The 21,115-nt window shown below is 42.2% G+C and overlaps 1 protein-coding gene across 2 annotated transcripts in view; it reads left to right on the top strand.

The window, feature by feature from the left end:
• The first annotated feature begins 362 nt into the window (after window positions 1–362).
• ADGRB2 (adhesion G protein-coupled receptor B2) overlaps window positions 363–21,115 on the top strand; it is a 491,592-nt gene continuing 470,839 nt past the window's right edge. For both annotated transcript variants that reach the window (XM_040424547.1, XM_040424546.1), the window contains exon 1: window positions 363–802. The gene's annotated coding sequence lies outside the window, so the exon portion shown is untranslated. The remainder of the gene's footprint in view (window positions 803–21,115) is intronic.

Below are 21,115 nucleotides of genomic sequence, written 5' to 3'. Positions count from 1 at the left end.
TGATATTCCTAGGTCTGAAAGACACAGGGCAGAAAAAGCGGAGCTGAAGAGCAGGGACATGAGGAAAAACCCCAAAAGATGGAGAGAATGGCAGAGTTAAGGAGGAGGCACTGAGAGAGGGAGTGTGTGGGGGAGCAGATAGAGAGGGAAAGACTGAGGGAGGAGGAGAGATGGAGGAGAAGATACACTGAGCCTGGTACACAGAGAGAGGGCACAGCTGCCAGTGCTGGACACACAGGGCCTCACTCTACCCTCATCAGCCATCACAGCACGGTGACTGGCATCAGGCAGTGAGGCGGGCACAGCTGGCACACTACCTCGTGCCCTGGGGGGTGGACGCAGCAATCCTGTGGAGGGTCAGACTGTACCCGACCCCCATCACCTGGGAGCTGCCACACTATAGTATACTGTGGAGGAGAGGCTGAACTGGGGGGCACAGAAACTCGAAGACCCCAGAGATGGAAGTGAGTGAAGGATGGAGCTGAGCGCGGAGTTAAGGAGGAGGCACTGAGAGGAGTGCGGGGGGCAGCGGATAGAGGAGGAGGAGGGCTGCACCGCCGAGAGATGGAGGAGACGATGCACTGAGCCTGGAGCCCACAGATGGAATGCTCCATCATGCACTAGCCTCCTGCGCTAGATAAGGAGCCGTCCTCCTCCTCCCAGCCGCACGTCCTGACAGCGCGAGGGATAAACTTATCCGGGGAGATGTGACAGCAGAGCACGGAAGACCCCCGGATCATGGGACATCCCAGGCGGCAGGATAAAGCCTCCCCCTCTAGAAAGTACTGCTAACAGCGACCAGGTAAGAGCGGGGCTGCTGACGGCTGCGGTCAGGTAGTCGTGTGTCCATGGCAGGGGCTGCTGACGGCTGCGGTCAGGTAGTCGTGTGTCCATGGCAGGGGCTGCTGACGGCTGCGGTCAGGTAGTCGTGTGTCCATGGCAGGGGCTGCTGACGGCTGCGGTCAGGTAGTCGTGTGTCCATGGCAGGGGCTGCTGACGGCTGCGGTCAGGTAGTCGTGTGTCCATGGCAGGGGCTGTGAGCGCTGAGCTCCGTCGTGGTCTCCATCACGTGGCGGGTCAGCCGGAGCCTGCTTCTGGGCACTGGTGTCATATGGGCAGCTCCTCACACTGGTGGCACACATGCATGTGGAGCAGCACCGGAGCCGGAGCGGGGCTGGGGGCCTCCGGCACATTGCGCTGCCTCCTCCGTCACAGCTGCTCCGGGGAAAGTGCGGAGGATGCGGAGATTGTACAGCACTTCTCCAGAATGGGCTCCAGAAGAGCTCAGACCTAATGCTGGATGGAAGGGTGGTGGGGCAGCAGCATCTGCCAGACCTGTCAGTGGCCTCTGTGCCCGTCCATCTCTGCCATTCCACGTCCCCATGCCTTATCCATCTATCCATTATTGCTCTCCCATCTATCTACCTGTCTGTTTCAGGTATCTACTGATCATCTTTTGATCCCTCTGCCTATATCATGTATATCATATATCTATCCATTTTACTATCTGTTATCTATCTATCTAACACATATCTAACTATTGACTTCTAGTACTTCCCTGTCTGCCTATATCATGTATATCATATATCCATCCAATTACTATCTATCTATCTATCTATCTATCTATCTATCTATCTATCTATCTATCTATCTATCTATCTATCTATCATATCTATCTATCATATCTATCTATCTATCTATCTATCTATCTATCTATCTATCCATTGATCTCCCTTCTGTCTATCTGTGTATCTACAGTATCAATCTTATATCTATCTATCTATCTATCTATCTATCTATCTATCTATCTATCTATCTATCTATCTATTATCTATCTATCTATTATCTATCTATCTATTATCTATCTATCTATCTATCTATCTATCTATCTATCTATCTATTATCTATCTATCTATCTATCTATCTATCTATCTATCTATCTATCTATCTATCTATCTATTCTTCCCATATCTAATATCTAGCTGTCTATCTGTTATATATCTATCTATCTATCTATCTATCTATCTATCTATCTATCTATTCTTCTCATATCTATTATCTATCTATCTATCTATCTATCTATCTATCTATCTATCTATCTATCTATCTATCTATATCTATCCATCTATATCTATCTATCTATCCATCTATCTATCTATTTATCCATCTATTCTTCTCATATCTAATATCTAGCTGTCTCTCTACTTATCTATCTATCTAGTCTTCTGTCGTCTACCTATCCATCTATTCTTCTCATATCTAATATCTGTCTGTCTGTCCATCTGGTTCACCCCTCCATCGCCCCTCTCTCCATCCAGGAATCTGCTGGCTGCTGCTCTTGATGGGATCGCCTCCTCCAGTCCCATGTTCTGAGGATTATCTGGATGGTGGTGATGATGATTCTGCAGTGTCGCCATTCTCCTCACACACGAGGCTGACTCCTGTAGTCTGCTCTGAACAAATGCTTTGGACATTTTTCTCCTTAGTGTCTGGTAATGGGCAGCAGGTCCCCAGCACAGTTCATTAATGGAAGCTTTTATCCATCCAAGGTCTTTCACCCACATAAGTAAAGCTGGATGGTGGGGACTGGCATCTAGATCTACTTCTGTTCTGCCAGCGAAACTTCCACATAATTGCTGCCGACAAAGGAAACCTGACTTCATCCTTATTTTACAGTGAAGAAAGAATAATTAAGATGAGGTCACCAGAGGGTAATTGTCTTACATTGGAGGCCTTTTATGGTGACATCTAATGTGCCGACCAAAGTATTATAGTATTCCAGTAATAACTGTGCTTTAAAATGCATCATTCGAGGTCATTGCATATGTGCTACCATGGCAATGGTTAAAGGGGTTGTCTCATCACTACAACCTGTTTCCATGTGAATATTGGAAATGGGGACATCTTGCATGAGCCAAAGCAGGGGGCTACCACCAACAAGCAGCATCCCCACTCAGTCCAGATGGCCATTCATTTCAACAGTCACATGTAATACTACATTTTGCCTGTAGTGGCCGCTGCAGTAGAACTGAGCAGCCAACAGTTACTTCGCCCAGCAAGATCATCTGCCTCTGGAGTGGCTTCAATTAAAGGGGTATGACTGTGATTGATGACCGTCCATGACTTCATGGAGAACCGGTGCTTGAAGGACTAGGCACCAGGGACAATAGACATTTGATGTTGCCCATAAAAAAAATTTCTTCCTAAAAGGATGATGCCCTAGTGCCAGAGCAGACATATCCAGCTAGTGGTTCGCTTCACTTGCAGGTAGAAGAAAGCATTGCCAGAAGAACCAGGTTATATAATATCTCAGCTATAGTGTATCTAGAATGGGCCAGCTCCATTCTGGATATCTACTTGCTTTGCACCGTTCCTTGGGTTTACTGTCCATCATATCATCATCCTGTACCTAAAAAGGCTGTTATTTGCAGTTACTGTACGGTTCAGGAAGAGCCATCTGGAATCGAACTCCATGCCCATTAAATTCAGACATGTTTATGGCTCCTGTAAACATCATAAGTATGCAGTGTGCTAGCTTCATTAATCTCCCCCTGATTTCCATACAACACCTATAAACTCCTTGGACCAGCTCCTCTTTGTCCATTTGCATTTGGTGCATTTATTAATGTGGACCTGTATTCATTTTACTAACTCCCCCAACGTGCTGAGATTTATCACCTTCGGTAGTGCTGAGCTGGCTTTGTGGAGCTACTGTGAATGTCCATGGAGAACTTCTGGGACATCATGGCGCTAATTTGGTTTATTTTAAACAGAAGGGCTCTATAAATGACAGATATGGCCTGGCTGTGTGACAGTATCCTATCCTTTTCATTTCTTCTCTCTCTGTATCCCCCCAACTCCTTGTACTGCATAGCTGATCATCCTGGGCCACCTGGTTCATGCGAAATAGGGCTGTACTCCAGAATTGAAAGTTGTTAACAAAGGATTAGCTCATTTTTTGGACCTCACCCTCCTTCTCCTCTTCCCCTGCTCCTCCCAATACACCACCTGGTTAGATGCCAGCAGCCCAGAACCTCTTCTCATGTACGTACATACTTATGTCCTTACAACTCCAGTACTAAGATGGAAGTGCCACCTGACTGAAGCCAAATACCGTAGGCCTCACAGGTGGAAATGCACATGGGAACCATCTCAAAGCTTAGAAATGAGGTAAAGGGGTTTCCTGAGTGTTCAGGATAGGTCGTCAGTATCTGATTGGTGGGGTCTGACTCCCGGCAGCCCCACCAATCAGCTGTGTGACGAGGCTGCAGCACTCCAAGGAGCGCTGCAGCCTCTTCCTAGGCCAATTAACCCCAGAGAAAAACAGAGCAGCAAATATACAGTGCAAAAGATAACAGATTTTATTAGACTAATCATTTACAAAAATAAAATCGCATAAATATATACCGGTGTATATATTAGCAGCATTACATTCCCAGGAAAAATGCCCACAGGACCACTATACATAATACATCAAAGTATGATGCTCCTGCAGATATAAGGGGATGACATAAATCCCCCCAAAAAAACATATAAATAAAGCGCAAAGTGCCAAAGTATAGATCAATGCATGCAGGAGACAATTGTATAAAGTATACAGACCAATGTAGTCCTAATCCTGACACGTGTTTCGCGGTCGCTTTCTCTCATCCCTTGACACATGACATCACTGGCCTCGAAAGAGGCCTTGGGGCTCCACGAAGTGCTGCAGCCTCGTCACATAGCGGTGGGAACGTCAGGAGTTGGACCCCCACCAATCAGATTCTGATGACCTATCCTGCATATTAAACACTCCCAGGCAGGTTATTGTGGCCTCTCTTTGTGAGTGTGTATATCTGTGTATCTGGAAGGGGCAGTACCATAATCTAGGCTCTTGGTATCAGATTACTTCAGGAGGGTATTTGCATTTATTGCTTTTAGGTATTGTATTATGACATCTGCAGGGTGTAATTTAGGGTACTTTCACACTAGCGTTAGAAGAATCCGGCAGGCAGTTCCGTTGCCGGAACTGCCTGCCGGATCCGGAAATCCGTATATCATTTGTTCCCGGATCCGGATCTGTCTGACAAATGCATTAAAATACTGGATCCGTCTCTCTGGTGTCATCTGGAAAAACGGATCCGGTATTTATTTCTCTTCACATTTTTAAAGGTCGCCGCATGCGCAGACCGGAAAACTGGATCCGTCAATGCGGCAATTTCCTGAACACTTGGTACTGGATCCGGAATTAATAAATTTCAAAGGAAATTAAGGCCAGATCCGGCATTCCGGCAAGTGTTCCAGGATTTTAGCAAGAGAAAATACCGCGGCAGTATTTTCTCCGGACAAATACAGTGAGAGTGACTAAACTGAAGACATCCTGATGCATACTGAACAGATTGCTCTCCATTCAGAATGCATTAGGACAAAACGGATGCGTTTTTTGCCGGTATTGAGCCCCTATGACAAAACTCAATACCGGAAAACTTTAACGCTAGTGTGAAAGTACCCTTGCATGAATCAACGGTATGTATACGGGGTGGTGTGTATACATGGCATGTTATCATGTTGTACAGTGATATTACCTGGTACCTGGTGGATTTTAATGGGGATGATTTAATGGGGTTCTACGGGAATTATTTAAAATGGCCTCCAGCAACCTGTCCTAAAATGTAAGCAGGACTGGCTGCCTACACTTGCAGAGCTGCCTAGGGGGTTGAGGGGGGCAGGGCCTCACTACATTGCTCTACCATAGATGGCAATGATGTGGACCTGCCTATGATATGCCATCATGGCTGAGCAGCCTGATAGGAAAACTTATCAATATGTAATATAAGCAAGTACCAGAGTGTAGTGAGCCTCACCCCGTCACCCCCCTAGGCAGCTCTGCAAGTGTAGGCAGCCAGTCCTGCTCACATTCTAGGACAGGTTGCTGGCGGCCATTTTAAATCTTTCCCAGAGAACCCCTGTGATGCTATTAATTATTTATGGTGGTTTGATTGGGATTCTGTATAATACTGTAATTTAAAGACATGGCTGCTTTCTTCTACGAACAGTACGCCTGACACAACCTGGTGTGATGCTGTTTCCAAAAGAAGCGGACATGTTTTTCTACTCCTGTACACCCCTTTAAGGTCTTTATGAGTGACCACCATACGGCAGTATTTTGTAGCACTGTATGGCGCCATGATTTTGACACTGTAAAGCAATATTATTTGAGTGCTTTATAGAACTAGAACGTGTATAATGTGTGCAGGTGCTATATGGGGCTGATATTTTGGTAAGTTTGGTGGTTTTATGTAGTCTGGACGCTGGCATTATTTGGGAATGATATAGCATTGTTATTTGGGCGCTACATCCCACCATTTTATACATAGTGGTGTTAGGACATAATGACGGCATCATATATCAATACTGTATCAATGGAAACGAACCATGGACAGGCTCTGCACACATCTGTGGCCTTGTTGCATATAGTACCATATTTCCTGTCAAAACGGCAGAACACCTCAACAGATCTCGACAGACTCCATTATAGGTCAGCGGAGTCTGACAGGTCTCATCCATGTCCGTTGTCTTTTCCCTGTATACACAGAGCCTATCAAGGCTTGTTTTCTCTCAGGACTGATATATCAGACATTGTACTAAGGCCTAAAGTGTTCGCAAATCATTCAGCAAGTGAAAAGTGAGATTCATTTACCTGTGATTGACATTGGCAACAACATCATCCACAAATATTTGTATGATGTTTATGTTTTTTTTGTATGTTTTTGCGGATTATTGTTGTTATCCGGAAGCTAAACGAGTCGTCTTATTGTTCTCATCTAGTTCTCCTCGCATTGCTGAAGAATTGGTATAACTAATTGGGATAGCCTTGTGCAATCACAGTGCCCAATGGAGACATACAATACCTAATAAGATATAGGAGCAGCGTCTAGAAGTAGGAGGTTTTCATGAATAAAACAGGAGATAAAGCTAATAAAGATTTATTCCAGATTCTGGATCTATATTTTATAGCCCTATAGGAAATATTCTTTAACCCCTTAGTGACCAGCCTTAATGGCCAAGCAATTTTTTTTTCTTTCATCATCGTCTTCCAAGAGCTATAACTTTTTTATTTTTCCATCAATGTAGCTGTATGGGGGCTTGTTTTATGTTGGGCAAGTTTTAGTTTTTAATGGTGATGTTTTTGGATACACATAACTTACAGATTAAGGGTGGGTTCACACTAGCGTTAGGGATTCCTTTATGGCTTTTCGTTATAACATGGTTATAACGGAAAATAACGGAATACCCAGACAGAATGCAAAACGGAAGTCTTTAAAAGGTATTCCGTTTGCTTTCCGTCCTAAGAGAAGTCTATGGGAATCAAAACGGATCCGTCTGGGTCCCGTTATGCAAGACGGAAAACAATGTCCTGTCTCTTAGGACGGAAAGCAAACGGAATGCCTTTTAAAGGCTTCCGTTTTGCATTCAGTCATTATACATGTCTATAGGCAGAAGAATGGATCCGTCCTTCCGTCTTATGGATTCCATTATTTTCTGTTATAACCATGTTATAACGGAAAGCCATAATGGAATCCCTAACGCTAGTGTGAACCCACCCTGACTTTTATTAACTATGGGAGGGGGATGGGAAAAAAAACAGCAATACTGGCATTGAGTTTTTACCTCATAAATTTTGTGGAGATTTTATTTATGCAATTATTTTTCCAATGAAAAGCATGTTTTCAATGGAAAAGGGTGTATTTTTTAAATTGGAATTTTTATTTTTTATTTAATGAATTTTTTAAACTTTTTTTTAACTGTTTAATAGTCCCACAAGGGGACTATAAAAATATCCTTTGATCGCTTCTAAAATACATTGCACTATTCCTGTAGTGCAGTGTATTTTAATGTCCATGCTATACTGACATTTACAAGCAGGCTGCACCAGAGAGGCGCAGCTTGTTGGGACACTCTGGAGGCAGGCCTGGGGCCCTCACTAGGCCCCAGACTGCATGCACACATTGACACCCGGAAATCTCATTCGAGGGGTGCAGATGGTAGATAGAAGGTGTCCACTCCCTCTGTAACAGACGCATGGGCGCAATTGCCTGCAGCATGTGAGGGGTTAAACAGTCCGGATCGGCACTTCTGCCAGTCCTGGCTGCTAGAGAAGGAGCACAGCTCTAATGCTAGAGCGAAGCCCTCATTCTCTACTGCATGGGAGATCTGTGCAGCACTTATACTGGGATGCCATAAAAAGGTGGTGGCCCAGCCTAAGGCCCCTTAGTGACAGCTGTAAAAAGGCGTAATAGTGGTCACTAAGGGGTTAAAATTAAAGCATAATTTTAATGGGGCTACTCCAAAAGGGTTGGCCCACGAATAACATTTACCACAGGATAAATTGGGTGTCTGAATGCTAGGATACGGTTCTCATGAACAATGTGGGTTCCAGCAGTCGGAACCCCTAACAATCATGCCTTTTATTACCGATCCTTTGGACAGGTGGTAACTGTTTTTCATGAACCAGCCCACCTAAAGGGGTTTTCCGGGATTTTAATATTGATGACTTATCCTCAGAATAGGTCATTAGTATCAGATCGGCTGGGTCCGACACACGGGAAGAGCTCCGTGAGAGCACAGCCTTCCCCTCAGTGTTTACCTGCTTGCCATCGACATCACAGCGGTGAGCAGGTGTAATTACAAGAAGCCGTCCAATTCACTTCAATGGAGCTATTCAAGTTTCTAAGAAGGAACCATTTTATAAAAGTGGTACAGCTTGTAATTAAACCTTCTAACCGCTGCAATGTCAACATCGAGCAGGTAAACAATGAAGGGAAGGCTGCGCTGGCACGGAGCGTGGCTTTCTCTTCAAACCAGCTGATGAGCAGGGGTGCCGGGTGTCGGACCCCTGCCGATCTGATATTGATGGCGGTGGGAGGCATTGATGGGAACGAGTCTCCCAAGCATTGCTGGGGGGCATTTCAGGGGTCGGATTACCCCTTGAATTCAATTTTTTTGATTTGTAATAGTCAAGCATATACCCAAACTCTATAGGGGCAATTCACCAAGGCTTTATTTATCAAGGCTAAAATTTGGTGTAAAGGGCTTTTTGCACAAAAAACGGATGACTTTTTGTGTTTTTTTCGCAACTCTTGCCACTTTTTAAAAAAGGGAGCAGCGGTTAGTAGAAGGGGTGGGACCACCGTGGCCCGACACATTTGCTATCATTTACACCAGAAAATTTGTAAAAAATTTTAACTGAAATCTTCTCCAACCCTAGGAGGAGTAGATTTCAGTTTCTGGTGTACAGACATCAGAAAATGTGACAAATTTATTAAAATTGTGCGCCGATCTCTAGTAAATAACCCCTAATGCGAACTGAGCCTAAATACTTTGGGGGAAATTTATCATGAGGGTTATATTTGAATTCTGTTTTGCTTGAGTCTGCATTGACTAAGGCTTGTAGCACATTTGCCGCATGCAGATGTGGCCGGGAACAGCCTGCCGGATCCATAAAAACCACGCGCTACTGCACGCTGCAGAGATACCGGGCCAGCCCTATTCACTATAATGGGGGCCGGCGGAGATCTGGCCACAACCCGGCAAATATGCCAAAGAGTGGCCAGACAAATACTGCTTCATGCAGCAATTTTCGTCTGGCCACTTCTCTGCATATTTGCCAGGTAGCGGGCTCATCTCCTCCAGTCCCCATTATAGTGAATAGGGCCAGACTGTAACTTGGTAGTGCCAGGTGATCATGGATCCGGCCGGAAAAGCCTGCCAGACATACTTACTGCAAATGTGAAATAAGCCTTAATTTGCATTATAATTATCAATGTTGCACGTTGCTTGTTAAAATTTGGTACATTTCTAACTCCAGTTTTTCTTTACACCACTCCCTACTGGAGAGAGTTTTCAACTTTTTTTTTCTATTTTTAAAAAATGTCACAATGATAAAGCTAAGGTTAACTGCATTAAAGGGTTTCTGTCACCCCATTAAACCGTTTTTTTTTTTTTTCTTTACTAATAATCCTTACACTGCGATCTCCTCATACATAATCTAATTAATGATTTTGGTTCAGTAGAATTTCTTAAAAATCGATTTTTATAATATGTAAATTACCTTGCTACCAGCAAGTAGGGCGGCTACTTGCTGGTAGCAGCCGCATCCTCCGATGGTAATGACGCCCCCTCTGCTTGTTGATTGACAGGGCCAGCGGACGGGATCTTTCTCCGCTGGCCCTGCCTGTTTTGATTCAATATCTTGCGCCTGCGCCGCGGCCGTACCTATATTCAATCTGCGCAGGCGCACTGAGAGGCGGCCACTCACTCGGCCGCTCGCTCCTCAATGCGCCTGCGCCGGGTGTAGATGTGACGTCATCGGCGCAGGCGCATTGAGGATGGAGCGGCCGAGTGAGTGGCCGAGTGAGTGGCCGCCTCTCAGTGCGCCTGCGCAGATTGAATATAGGTACGGCCGCGGCGCAGGCGCAAGATATTGAATCAAAACAGGCAGGGCCAGCGGAGAAAGATCCCGTCCGCTGGCCCTGTCAATCAACAAGCAGAGGGGGCGTCATTACCATCGGAGGATGCGGCTGCTACCAGCAAGTAGCCGCCCTACTTGCTGGTAGCAAGGTAATTTACATATTATAAAAATCGATTTTTAAGAAATTCTACTGAACCAAAATCATTAATTAGATTATGTATGGATAAATCGCAGTGTAGGGATTATTAGTAAAGAAAAAAAAAAAAAACGGTTTAATGGGGTGACAGAAGCCCTTTAACACAGTTAGCTACAATCTACTCTCTAACTCACTTTTGAAAACCTGATTGAGTGACGTAAATATGAAAAATGTTGCACCAAAAGATCACAAAGTCCTATTTTGCGACATTTCAAAGCCAGAAGTTAGAATCCGTGAAGCTCATAATATTTCAGAGTATTGGTAATTGTGCTGGACATACAGTATACCGGCAGGTCTGCTCGGTTAATACACAGTTACATGTAATAGCTTTTATCACGGCCTGTGTGACATGAATCGATTATGTTAATTACTATGAGAATATGGACAAATCGTTAAAGCGCTCAGCCACTTTAGCAGAAGAGAAGAAAATGATTTCTGTTGGAAAATAAAATGTTTATGTGATCATATGCATCCTGTGATATATAAAAAGTCTAAAACGTGTTTGCTAGTCTGCTAGCTGTAGTATTCAGGCATTCTCTGCAGAGTGGGCTAGTACCTTTCTACTTTGCATTTCATACAGTAGGTAGTTGTAATGCTGTGCATGAATTTTCAGTGTAACACTACTCCAGGCAATATTTCCAGCACTCATCTTCATTCCATGAATATCAAACCGTTAATATACTGGATTTGAAAGTACTATGTTATACTTTAACTTACAATATAGTACATGACTGCTGTTGATTCAGTTCAGTGTCCTGCTGCAGCTCATACGAGATGCTAAGAGTTCTCCTCCGAAGGGGTTAATCACTCGTTTGTTTTATAATGGATATAGCCAGAACCTTGAAATGCTATTGTTGTTTTCTTCTTTTTATTGTGCCTTTAAAGGACCGTTAAGATATGTGGCTTTAATGTGGCAAACACAAATAAAATGAGCTGTTGACCATAATCCAAAGGGGTTTAAGATTCCTCTCTTCTCCCTTTCTCTACTGTCATAGCCCAGTAAATGTGAGCTGACCTTGAAAACTCTCAAATGTTTTGGGTTTAAAGGCTAATGACATGATAGTGGTATGATAGTGGTTACCTTGAGTAAAAATGAAAGTTTCAAGCTGCAATCTTCATTCCTTCATTCATATTCAGACCCCCTGATATTCAGTTTGCAACCCCACTCCTGGTTTTAGACTTGTTTTTATTTGGCAATATTCCTTCCCAGTAATACATGCTGGATGTGAGGTCTGTGTGGTCAGGATGCTGCTGTCTTCACTAGCTCTCATATACCAGCACAGTTTAATTTCTTCATTCCTGGTCTGATTTCAATTCAACAGCGCATGAGAGATGTTGCCTTACTTGTACTGACAAATTATTGATGCTGAGAAGTGTCTGGTTCAGCTTCCTCTGTACAGTGTGCTGTGGGTACTCTGATTTTCTAACTGGACTTCTACGCAGCACATCTGGTTATCCCCCCTGTCAACTGCCTTCTGTGGGCATTTCTTATCTGTGTTAGCTGGGATGGTCTCCCCATCTCTACACCCTTTGATCTGTTGCATGCAATCTTCTGCTGCTACTTCTAAGGCCTCATGCACACGACCGTGCCGTATTTTGCGGTCCGCAAACCGCAGATCCGCAAAAAACGGAAGCCACCCGTGTGCCTTCCGCAATTTGCGGAACGGAACGGGCGGCCCATTGTAGAAATGCCTATTCTTGTCCGCAAAACGGACAATTATAGGACATGTTCTATTTTTTTTGTGGGGCCACAGAACGGAGCAACGGATGCGGACAGCACACAGAGTGCTGTCCGCATCTTTTGCGGCCCCATTGAAGTGAATGGGTCCGCATCCGAGCCGCAAAAACTGAGGCTCGGATGCGGACCCAAACAACGGCCATGTGCATGTGGCCTAATGCTGAGAAAAGGGAGGGGAAGGGCAGAGAGAGCTGTCAGAAGCAGGGGAGGTTTATGTCACCATTTGGTTATAGGACACATAATCTGCAAAAGAAAAATAGTAGGACATTAAGGCTTTAATTAAGGCTGTTTAGTAAGTTGCTTCATTTTGCATTTAGGAAGCAATTAAACATAAAAAAAAATCTGTGCAAAGGTGTCTTAAAATTTTTGTCTACTTTTGTTGGGATTCTGGAGGCTTATTGTGCCTACAAATTGCTTACTTAAGATGAAAGTGTCTGTGTTCTTCATATTTCAAATTAATTATGTCCATCCAAAGAGGAAGTGTGTTCCACACAAAATGGCTTTTGCCCACTTTCGGCTGTTCTTCTCCCGCAGATTTTTATTCTGGAGCGACGAAGGTTATATTTTAAGGACTGATGAATACCACTATTTTTTCCTCTTTAGATGTACATTTATATTTGACTTTGCTTTGAGTTGAGCACCACAATATCACCCTTTTATTAGCCTCTAATATCTCTGCTTAGTAATTGGATCCAGACAGTGGCGCTTTATTTTTTCTTTTCTCCTAACATTTTATATTTAAAATTAATTTTTACATGAAAGTTGGACCTAGTAACTGCAGGAGAAGTCTTATCTCATGTTTGCCAGATATCAGTTGCTGACTTACACTGGTGGCAGCCAAGTTGGCTCAACAAAATATTCACAGGGTTATAGCATCTCATTAGGAATTAATAGCATCGGTCGTTCACAATTGTTCATTTTCTGTCAGATGTAGAACATGGTGCACAACATGAACACTTCCTAAAACTGTCATGTGTGAACTATGGCAGGTCTAGTCACAGGTCCGTGTGCCTTATAACGTTGGGAAAAATGCAGCATTACGTACAGTAATTCTTACATTATATATACATTACTTATCTTGATGTTCATTATGTCAGATCTTGAAAATGTGTCTATGTTACCATTAATATGTAGTACGCCAATAGACAATTTCCTTCCTGAACATCAGTGGTCGTCACATGTCGCATCACCCTACTCTGGATACATATTTGGGTCATGGTAAGTTCAGGAAGCACTTTGGAGTTGTAAAAGGCAGCATGATGATAAATTGCATGCCCTCTGATTTGACACTCCGTTTTTAGCAGTGTAACAGTCTCTGCCATGCAGCACTACTGGTCTACGCCGAAAATCTGAAGTGAACATTCATCATTGTAGCCTTCACTTTATTCCTTTTTTAGAGAGCGATCCTTATGTAATCTTCCATTCTATAGACTCTGCCTTTAGAGAGACCATCATTGGCAAATATTCAATTTATTCACTTACTTTTTATTTAACCCAACATATAGAAGTCTTATTTTATTCTGCAGTTTTTGTAAAATATAAAGGTTTGGCAGATCTCCCAGCATTACCAGATATTTCTTCAGTTTGTAAAGATGCATTTACTACAATTTTGGTATGGACGTTTTTTCTGCTTTACTGTATTTCCTCTGGTGTCAGAGCTCTATAAACAGATATCATCTGGAGACCAGAGCATCTTTTCCATGAAAATATCAGAGGTTTCCAGCTAGACACTAGGGGTACATTATGATTTATGGCTATCATTAGTCAAGAAATATACAGGGGGTAGTCACCATGTGAGCAGTGTACTATGGGAATGAACTTTGGGAATGGGGTCTAAAAAGGTAATGAATTCCATTGAAAATATATAAAATAAATAAATAAAATATGGTTCAATAAGCTGACACTTTCAGGCTGCCATCAGGCAAACTGTGTGGCCTCCCCCACTCCCCCCTGGCCCTTCTCAAATATTATATATTTTTTTTTTGCATACACATCAATAAGATTTTAATTTCTATACATTTTTCGGCTTGAATGAAGAGGGGAAAAATTGCGCCATTAATTATGCTGTTTACTGATCACCATAAATAATGTGTTCACTATATTATATGGGTTATTTGTTATAGGTATACCAAATACCGCCGCTCATTTCTGTGGCCATCCCCTCTCTGGCTGCTTCGCCACTGCTTGCGTTTTCAATCAAACAGCCATGGAGGGGCTAGACACAGAAATGAGTGGAGCTTGGGTGCACATTTTATTAAGAAAAAGTATCATAACTTGGGGATAGAGCCTGGAATCAGCAAAATATGTCTATGTAAACAGTATGGGAGGGAGGTCACTGGTGACATATTCTCTTTAACTTTCCTTTAAAATTATACCGGTGAACAAAATAGCTTTTTGAGCACAGAAAATTCAGTCCTTCCAACTGGACAGGTCTGTAGTGTAATGGTACCTCTTCTGGCTGCCATACAGAAGGTTTAAGACTTAAATCCCAATACGATGTAAAAAAGTGTGTTCGGGTGCAAGTTACCAGGGCTGCAATGCAAAAGCAAAGATGGGCTACAAGTAGCAACACTCTGCCATGTGCAAAGACATATACAAACACTGCAAACATGAATAAAGCTTAATTGCAAAGCTGCTATACTTACTATATGAAAATTAGAATCTCTTTCTGCATATTTTTGATCAAAATTGGGTCCATGTAACATACATAGTAACGTAGTATATAAGGCCGAAAAAAGACATTTGTCTATCCAGTTCGGCCTGTACCACCAACAAGGCGGCGGTAGCTACACTAAAAGACTTGACTCTCTTTAAGGGCAATGTACAGGGTGGGCCATTTATATGGATACACCTTAATAAAATGGGAATGGTTGGTGATATTAACTTCCTGTTTGTGGCACATTAGTATATGTGAGGGGGGAAACTTTTCAAGATGGGTGGTGACCATGGCGGCCATTTTGAAGTCGGCCATTTTGAATCCAACTTTTGTTTTTTCAATAGGAAGAGGGTCATGTGACACATCAAACTTATTGGGAATTTCACAAGAAAAACAATGGTGTGCTTGGTTTTAACGTAACTTTATTCTTTCATGAGTTATTTACAAGTTTCTGACCACTTATAAAATGTGTTCAATGTGCTGCCCATTGTGTTGGATTGTCAATGCAACCCTCTTCTCCCACTCTTCACACACTGATAGCAACACCGCAGGAGAAATGCTTGCACAGGCTTCCAGTATCCGTAGTTTCAGGTGCTGCACATCTCGTATCTTCACAGCATAGACAATTGCCTTCAGATGACCCCAAAGATAAAAGTCTAAGGGGGTCAGATCGGGAGACCTTGGGGGCCATTCAACTGGCCCATGACGACCAATCCACTTTCCAGGAAACTGTTCATCTAGGAATGCTCGACCTGACACCCATAATGCGGTGGTGGGTGCACCATCTTGCTGGAAAAACTCAGGGAACGTGCCAGCTTCAGTGCATAAAGAGGGAAACACATCATCATGTAGCAATTTCACATATCCAGTGACCCCCTTAGACTTTTATCTTTGGGGTCATCTGAAGGCAATTGTCTATGCTGTGAAGATACGAGATGTGCAGCAGCTAAAACTACGGATACTGGAAGCCTGTGCTAGAATTTCTCCTGCGGTGTTGCTATCAGTGTGTGAAGAGTGGGAGAAGAGGGTTGCATTGACAATCCAACACAATGGGCAGCACATTGAACACATTTTATAAGTGGTCAGAAACTTGTAAATAACTCATGAAAGAATAAAGTTACGTTAAAACCAAGCACACCATTGTTTTTCTTGTGAAATTCCCAATAAGTTTGATGCGTCACATGAACCTCTTCCTATTGAAAAAACAAAAGTTGGATTCAAAATGGCCGACTTAAAAATGGCCGCCATGGTCACCACCCATCTTGAAAAGTTTCCCCCCTCACATATACTAATGTGCCACAAACAGAAAGTTAATATCACCGACCATTCCCATTTTATTAAGGTGTATCCATATAAATGGCCCACCCTGTAGAATTCAGCTATGTGATACTGTGATTAGAAGCACTAGGCAGATGGGCGGGAGTGCATGGTCTAAATAGGGGAGGCCACTGCCCCAAATTTAGACCAGCATCTCCAAACTATGTATAAAAAGGGGGTTCAGGTGTAAGCTACCACGGCTGCAATGTAAAAGCATACAAGGACCACAAGTAACAGCACTCTGCCAAATCCTGAAACAGACTTGTAAAATACAGTCATTTCTTTAGTAACAAGTCCATATGCTCGGAGAGGACCCCTCCCAAACCCATATCCAGGACAGCTTGATTAATATTGACTGCACTGAGGTGAATATTAATGAAGCTGAGGACCCCTGACTGCAGTGCGACTCTGATCGCTTTGAATACAAAGCAAATAGCAACAACATAAAATAAGTATAGAGTATAGCTATAACTAGAACTGTAGTAAGGCTGAATAGATAAAGGGGTCAATGGGGCAGCACTACAGTGATGAGCACTGACGATGCAATGTAACTCCAGTACTGATTTCCATTGACAGTGCTACACAGAACTGCTGATCAGCGGGAGTACAGGGTGCTAGATTCCTGCTGATGAGCTAGTATTGGTCTATCCTGAAGATAGGCCATCACTTAAAAAAGCTGGATAACCCCATTAATGTAGTTCACATTATTTATACAGCACCAGTACAGACTGGTAATCATTCCTATTAGTCATTATTGTGAATCATTATGGCGGCAGTGTTGCAGTAGAACCGATTGCTAATTTGTTGCGTCTACAAAGATTTGTTTTATTGCTGTAATTAAAAGGAACAACATACCAGTTTTGCAGATTTGCTACTTTTAACCAAATACTAAGCATAGAAAATTCCTTAAACTTTCTTCAGATACCTAGCCAACAGTGACGTTTAAATGGTCACCCGCGGTCTCATAGATAATACATACCCTCCTACTAATGAGTTTGGTGTATCGATTGTCACAGGTTGCAATTTATCTTCAGCCAATAGTGCACTCAGTTTTTTTTTTGTATAGGCCCAAACAGTGCATGATTTAAATTATCAAAAGCTTCTTTGCTGTTTGCGTAGAGTTGATCCATCAATTTAGTTACATAGTAAAAAAAAATCAATTACAGTAGATTTGTTTGAAATGATATTTCTTCAGTAAATCTATGCAGCTGTGGATACTGTTTGACATTAAAGGCACTGTGCTATTTCAGGAGCGTCTCTTATCTTTTTCAGTACTGATCTTGTACTCACGTGGACACATGAAAATTCCAAAATCTCAAACTTTGATTTAATACATGATGCTGAATTGATTTTGTAGATGGGACCATCAAGGCTCCCTTCGGACTGGCATTTCCTTTAATTCTTTTCCATTATTTTAACAATAAAGGTCGACAACTGTGACATGCTTATTCATTCTAATAGTTTTTTTATTCTAATGATAAATGCCATCATCATCGGCACAGAGTAGTCTCCTTGATGTTGCTATGAAAATTGTCCGCAGTTTTTTGTTCTTTGTGGATGAAGGGAAGGCCTCCATACATATGGAATCTGATGGAACAAGGCTCTGGGTCCAGATGGATTACACCTAAGAGTGCTTAAAGAGCTCAGTTCAGTCATTGCTGTGCCCCTGTTTATAATTTTTAAAGATTCTCTAGGTACTGGTACAGTGCCAAGTCATTGGCGCAAGGCAAATGTGGTGCCCATATTCAAAAAAGGATCTAGGTCCTTCACAGGTAATTATGGACCAGTTAGTTTAACTTCTGTTGTGGGAGAAATGTTTGAAGGACGCTTAAGGGACTATATACAGGAGTACGTGACTGTAAATAATATTATAAGTGTTAACCAACATGGGTTTACCAAGGACAGAAGTTGTCAGACTAACCTGATTTGTTTTTATGAGGAGGTGAATAGTAGCCTGGACAGAGGGGCTGCTGTGGATGTAGTGTTTTTGGATTTTGCAAAGGCTTTTGATACTGTCCCTCATAGACGTTTAATAGGTATAGTAAGGTCTATAGGCTTAGAAAGTATAGTTTGTAATTGGATCGAAAACTGGCTGACAGACCGTGTCCAGAGTGTTGTGTTCAATGATTCCTATTCAGAATGGTCCTAGGTTATAAGTGGTGTACCCCAAGGTTCAGTGCTGGGCCCTTTATTATTTCATTTATTTATTAATGATATTGAGGACTGGATTATTAGCACAATTTCTATTTTTTCAGATGACACTAAGCTATGTAGTACTGTACAGTCTATGGAAGATGTCCATAAACTACAAGCTGACTTGAACACTCTGAGTGATTGGGCATCAACTTGGCAAATGAGGTTCAATGTGGACAAATGTAAAGTTATGCATCTTGGTAGTAATAATCTCTTTGCTTCATATGTCCTAGGTGATGTAACACTGAGAGAGTCACTTATAGAGAAGGATCTGGGTGTCCTTGTAGATGGTAGATTAAATAACAGCATACAATGTCAATCATCTGCTTCTAAGGCCACCAGGATATTGTCATGCATTAAATGAGGCATGGACCCGCGGGGTAGATATGTAATATTACCACTTTACAAAGCGTTGGTGCGGCCTCATCTGGAATACGCAGTCCAGTTCTGGGCACCAGTCCATAGAAAGGATGCACTGCAGCTGGAAAAAGTACAGAGGAGAGCGACTAAGCTGATAAGGGGCATGAAGGGTCTTAGTTATGAAGAAAGATTAAAATAATTTAATTTATTTAGTCTTGAGAAGAGACGTCTAAGGGGGGACATGATTAACCTATACAAATATATAAATGGGCTATACAAAAAAATACGGTGACAAACTGTTCCATGTAAAATGCGCTCAAAAGACAAGGGGGCACTGCCTCTGATTGGAGAGGAAAAAGTTCAGTCTCCAGAAGCGTCAAAGCTTCCTTACTGTAAGAACTGTGAATCTGTGGAATAGACTTCCTCAGGACGTGGTCACAGCAGGAACAGTGGACAGTTTTAAAAAGGATTTAGATGATTTCATAAAAGTAAAGAACATTAAAGCTTATGAAAACGTGTAGAAATCGGAGTCTCCTTTCCTTCTGGGATTCACATCCCCACCTATCCCTTGGTTGAACTTGATGGACTTATGTCTTTTTTCAACCGTATCAACAATGTAACTATGTAACGTAGTGATTTTTTTTTTCTGTTGAATTACTATGGAATTAAATGGTATAATCCAGAGGTTCAATAGAGATCCTAAGTATCTACAGCTGTATTACCATTATCTTCCACCGGGTGTATGAGCTCTTAAGGTATAATCGCCCATGCCTGTTTTGTGTTTTTTTGCCACTAATTGGGAAAAAAAATCATGTGTGAATATACATTACTAAATAAATGGTTGGTTGGCACTCCAGGTAAGTATAGTGGTGCTCAGTGGTACATAATTCTTAGGACAAAAATACCACGGCACTCCAATAATTAAATTGAGTAGTAGTGATTTATTTTATCCATCCAAGTGAATATGTGAACAATATACCTTATAGCAGGGAACAGCAACCTTGGGCACTCTGACTGTTCTGAAACTAGAACTCCCAGCATACAAACATGCTCGACTGCTCTAACTTCCACAGCAGTAAATGAAGCATTCTAGGAGTTGTAGTTTCTGAACAGCTAGAGTGCCAGAGGTTGCTGATCCCTGCCCTAAAGAATGTACGTCATATCTATGTGTCAGTAAGCAACCTGGTGTATAAGGCGACACAATACCATAGAAATAGTCACAGTTAAGATCCATTAACCAGCTTGGTGACAGTTTACAAGGAGCAGCAGATTTTTGTTCCGCACTGCGCAAGGGAAACAAAAATTGACAAAATCAGTGCAAACAACACAAAAAAGGAATGATGCTAAATATCATACAAAAGATTATACATTTTACATTTATTGAATATATAACCAACGTTAAAGCATGACTGTGTGTTAGCAGTCTGACATCTTTATTTTATTGTCATGGAGTATAACAGGTCTACTTTTCTGTATTTCTTGGATAGATCTTTACCTTGAAGGAACTGTGCCCAGAAAGGTACAAAGAATCTGAAAACTAAACTTATGTCATCAAAGCATACACAAGAACATATTTTATGAAAAGCGAGCTCTGTCTTCTCTACCTATTAAACTGGTATTTTTAAGTGCATCTGTCACTCAAATATACTGCCTCAGTTTTATTCTCCGGATACTCCATTAGTATCTGTTTGGTGGCAATCCAACTCTTGGCACTACTGCCGATAAGCTGTGCAAGTGCTGCAGCCTCTTTAATGGGACAAGGCTGTAATTATCCTACACTGCCGCTACTATGTAGATGGACCCGAGTTGGACCCCTACTAATCTGATATTGATGGCCTATCCTAAGGATAGGTCATCAATATTTTGAAGAGGGAAAACCCCTTCAAAAGTGGTTGTCCAATTTTACTCAACTTTTTCTCACCCATTTCCAAATATAATGTTATGTTACCTGAATGGTTCCTATATTTAGATCACAATGACAGTCACTTCACGTAATCCTCTATTTTCCTTCTGGTTACATCATGTTCACTGGATTTCTTCTGCATCTTAAAGGGCTTCTGTCACCCCCCAAAAGTCATTTTTGGGCTAATTAAAATCCTTATAGTGCGATTATTCAATATACAGTGCTCTTACCTTTTTCTGTGGCTTAGTTTCTTTAAAAACCGCACTTTTATAATATGTTAATTATCTCGCTACCAGCAAGTA

The sequence above is a fragment of the Bufo bufo genome, chromosome 3 (genome assembly GCF_905171765.1).
Source record: "Bufo bufo chromosome 3, aBufBuf1.1, whole genome shotgun sequence".
Lineage (NCBI taxonomy): Eukaryota > Metazoa > Chordata > Amphibia > Anura > Bufonidae > Bufo > Bufo bufo.
The sequence above is the reverse complement of the archived record's forward strand: the minus strand, read 5'-3'. Positions and strand labels throughout refer to the sequence as shown.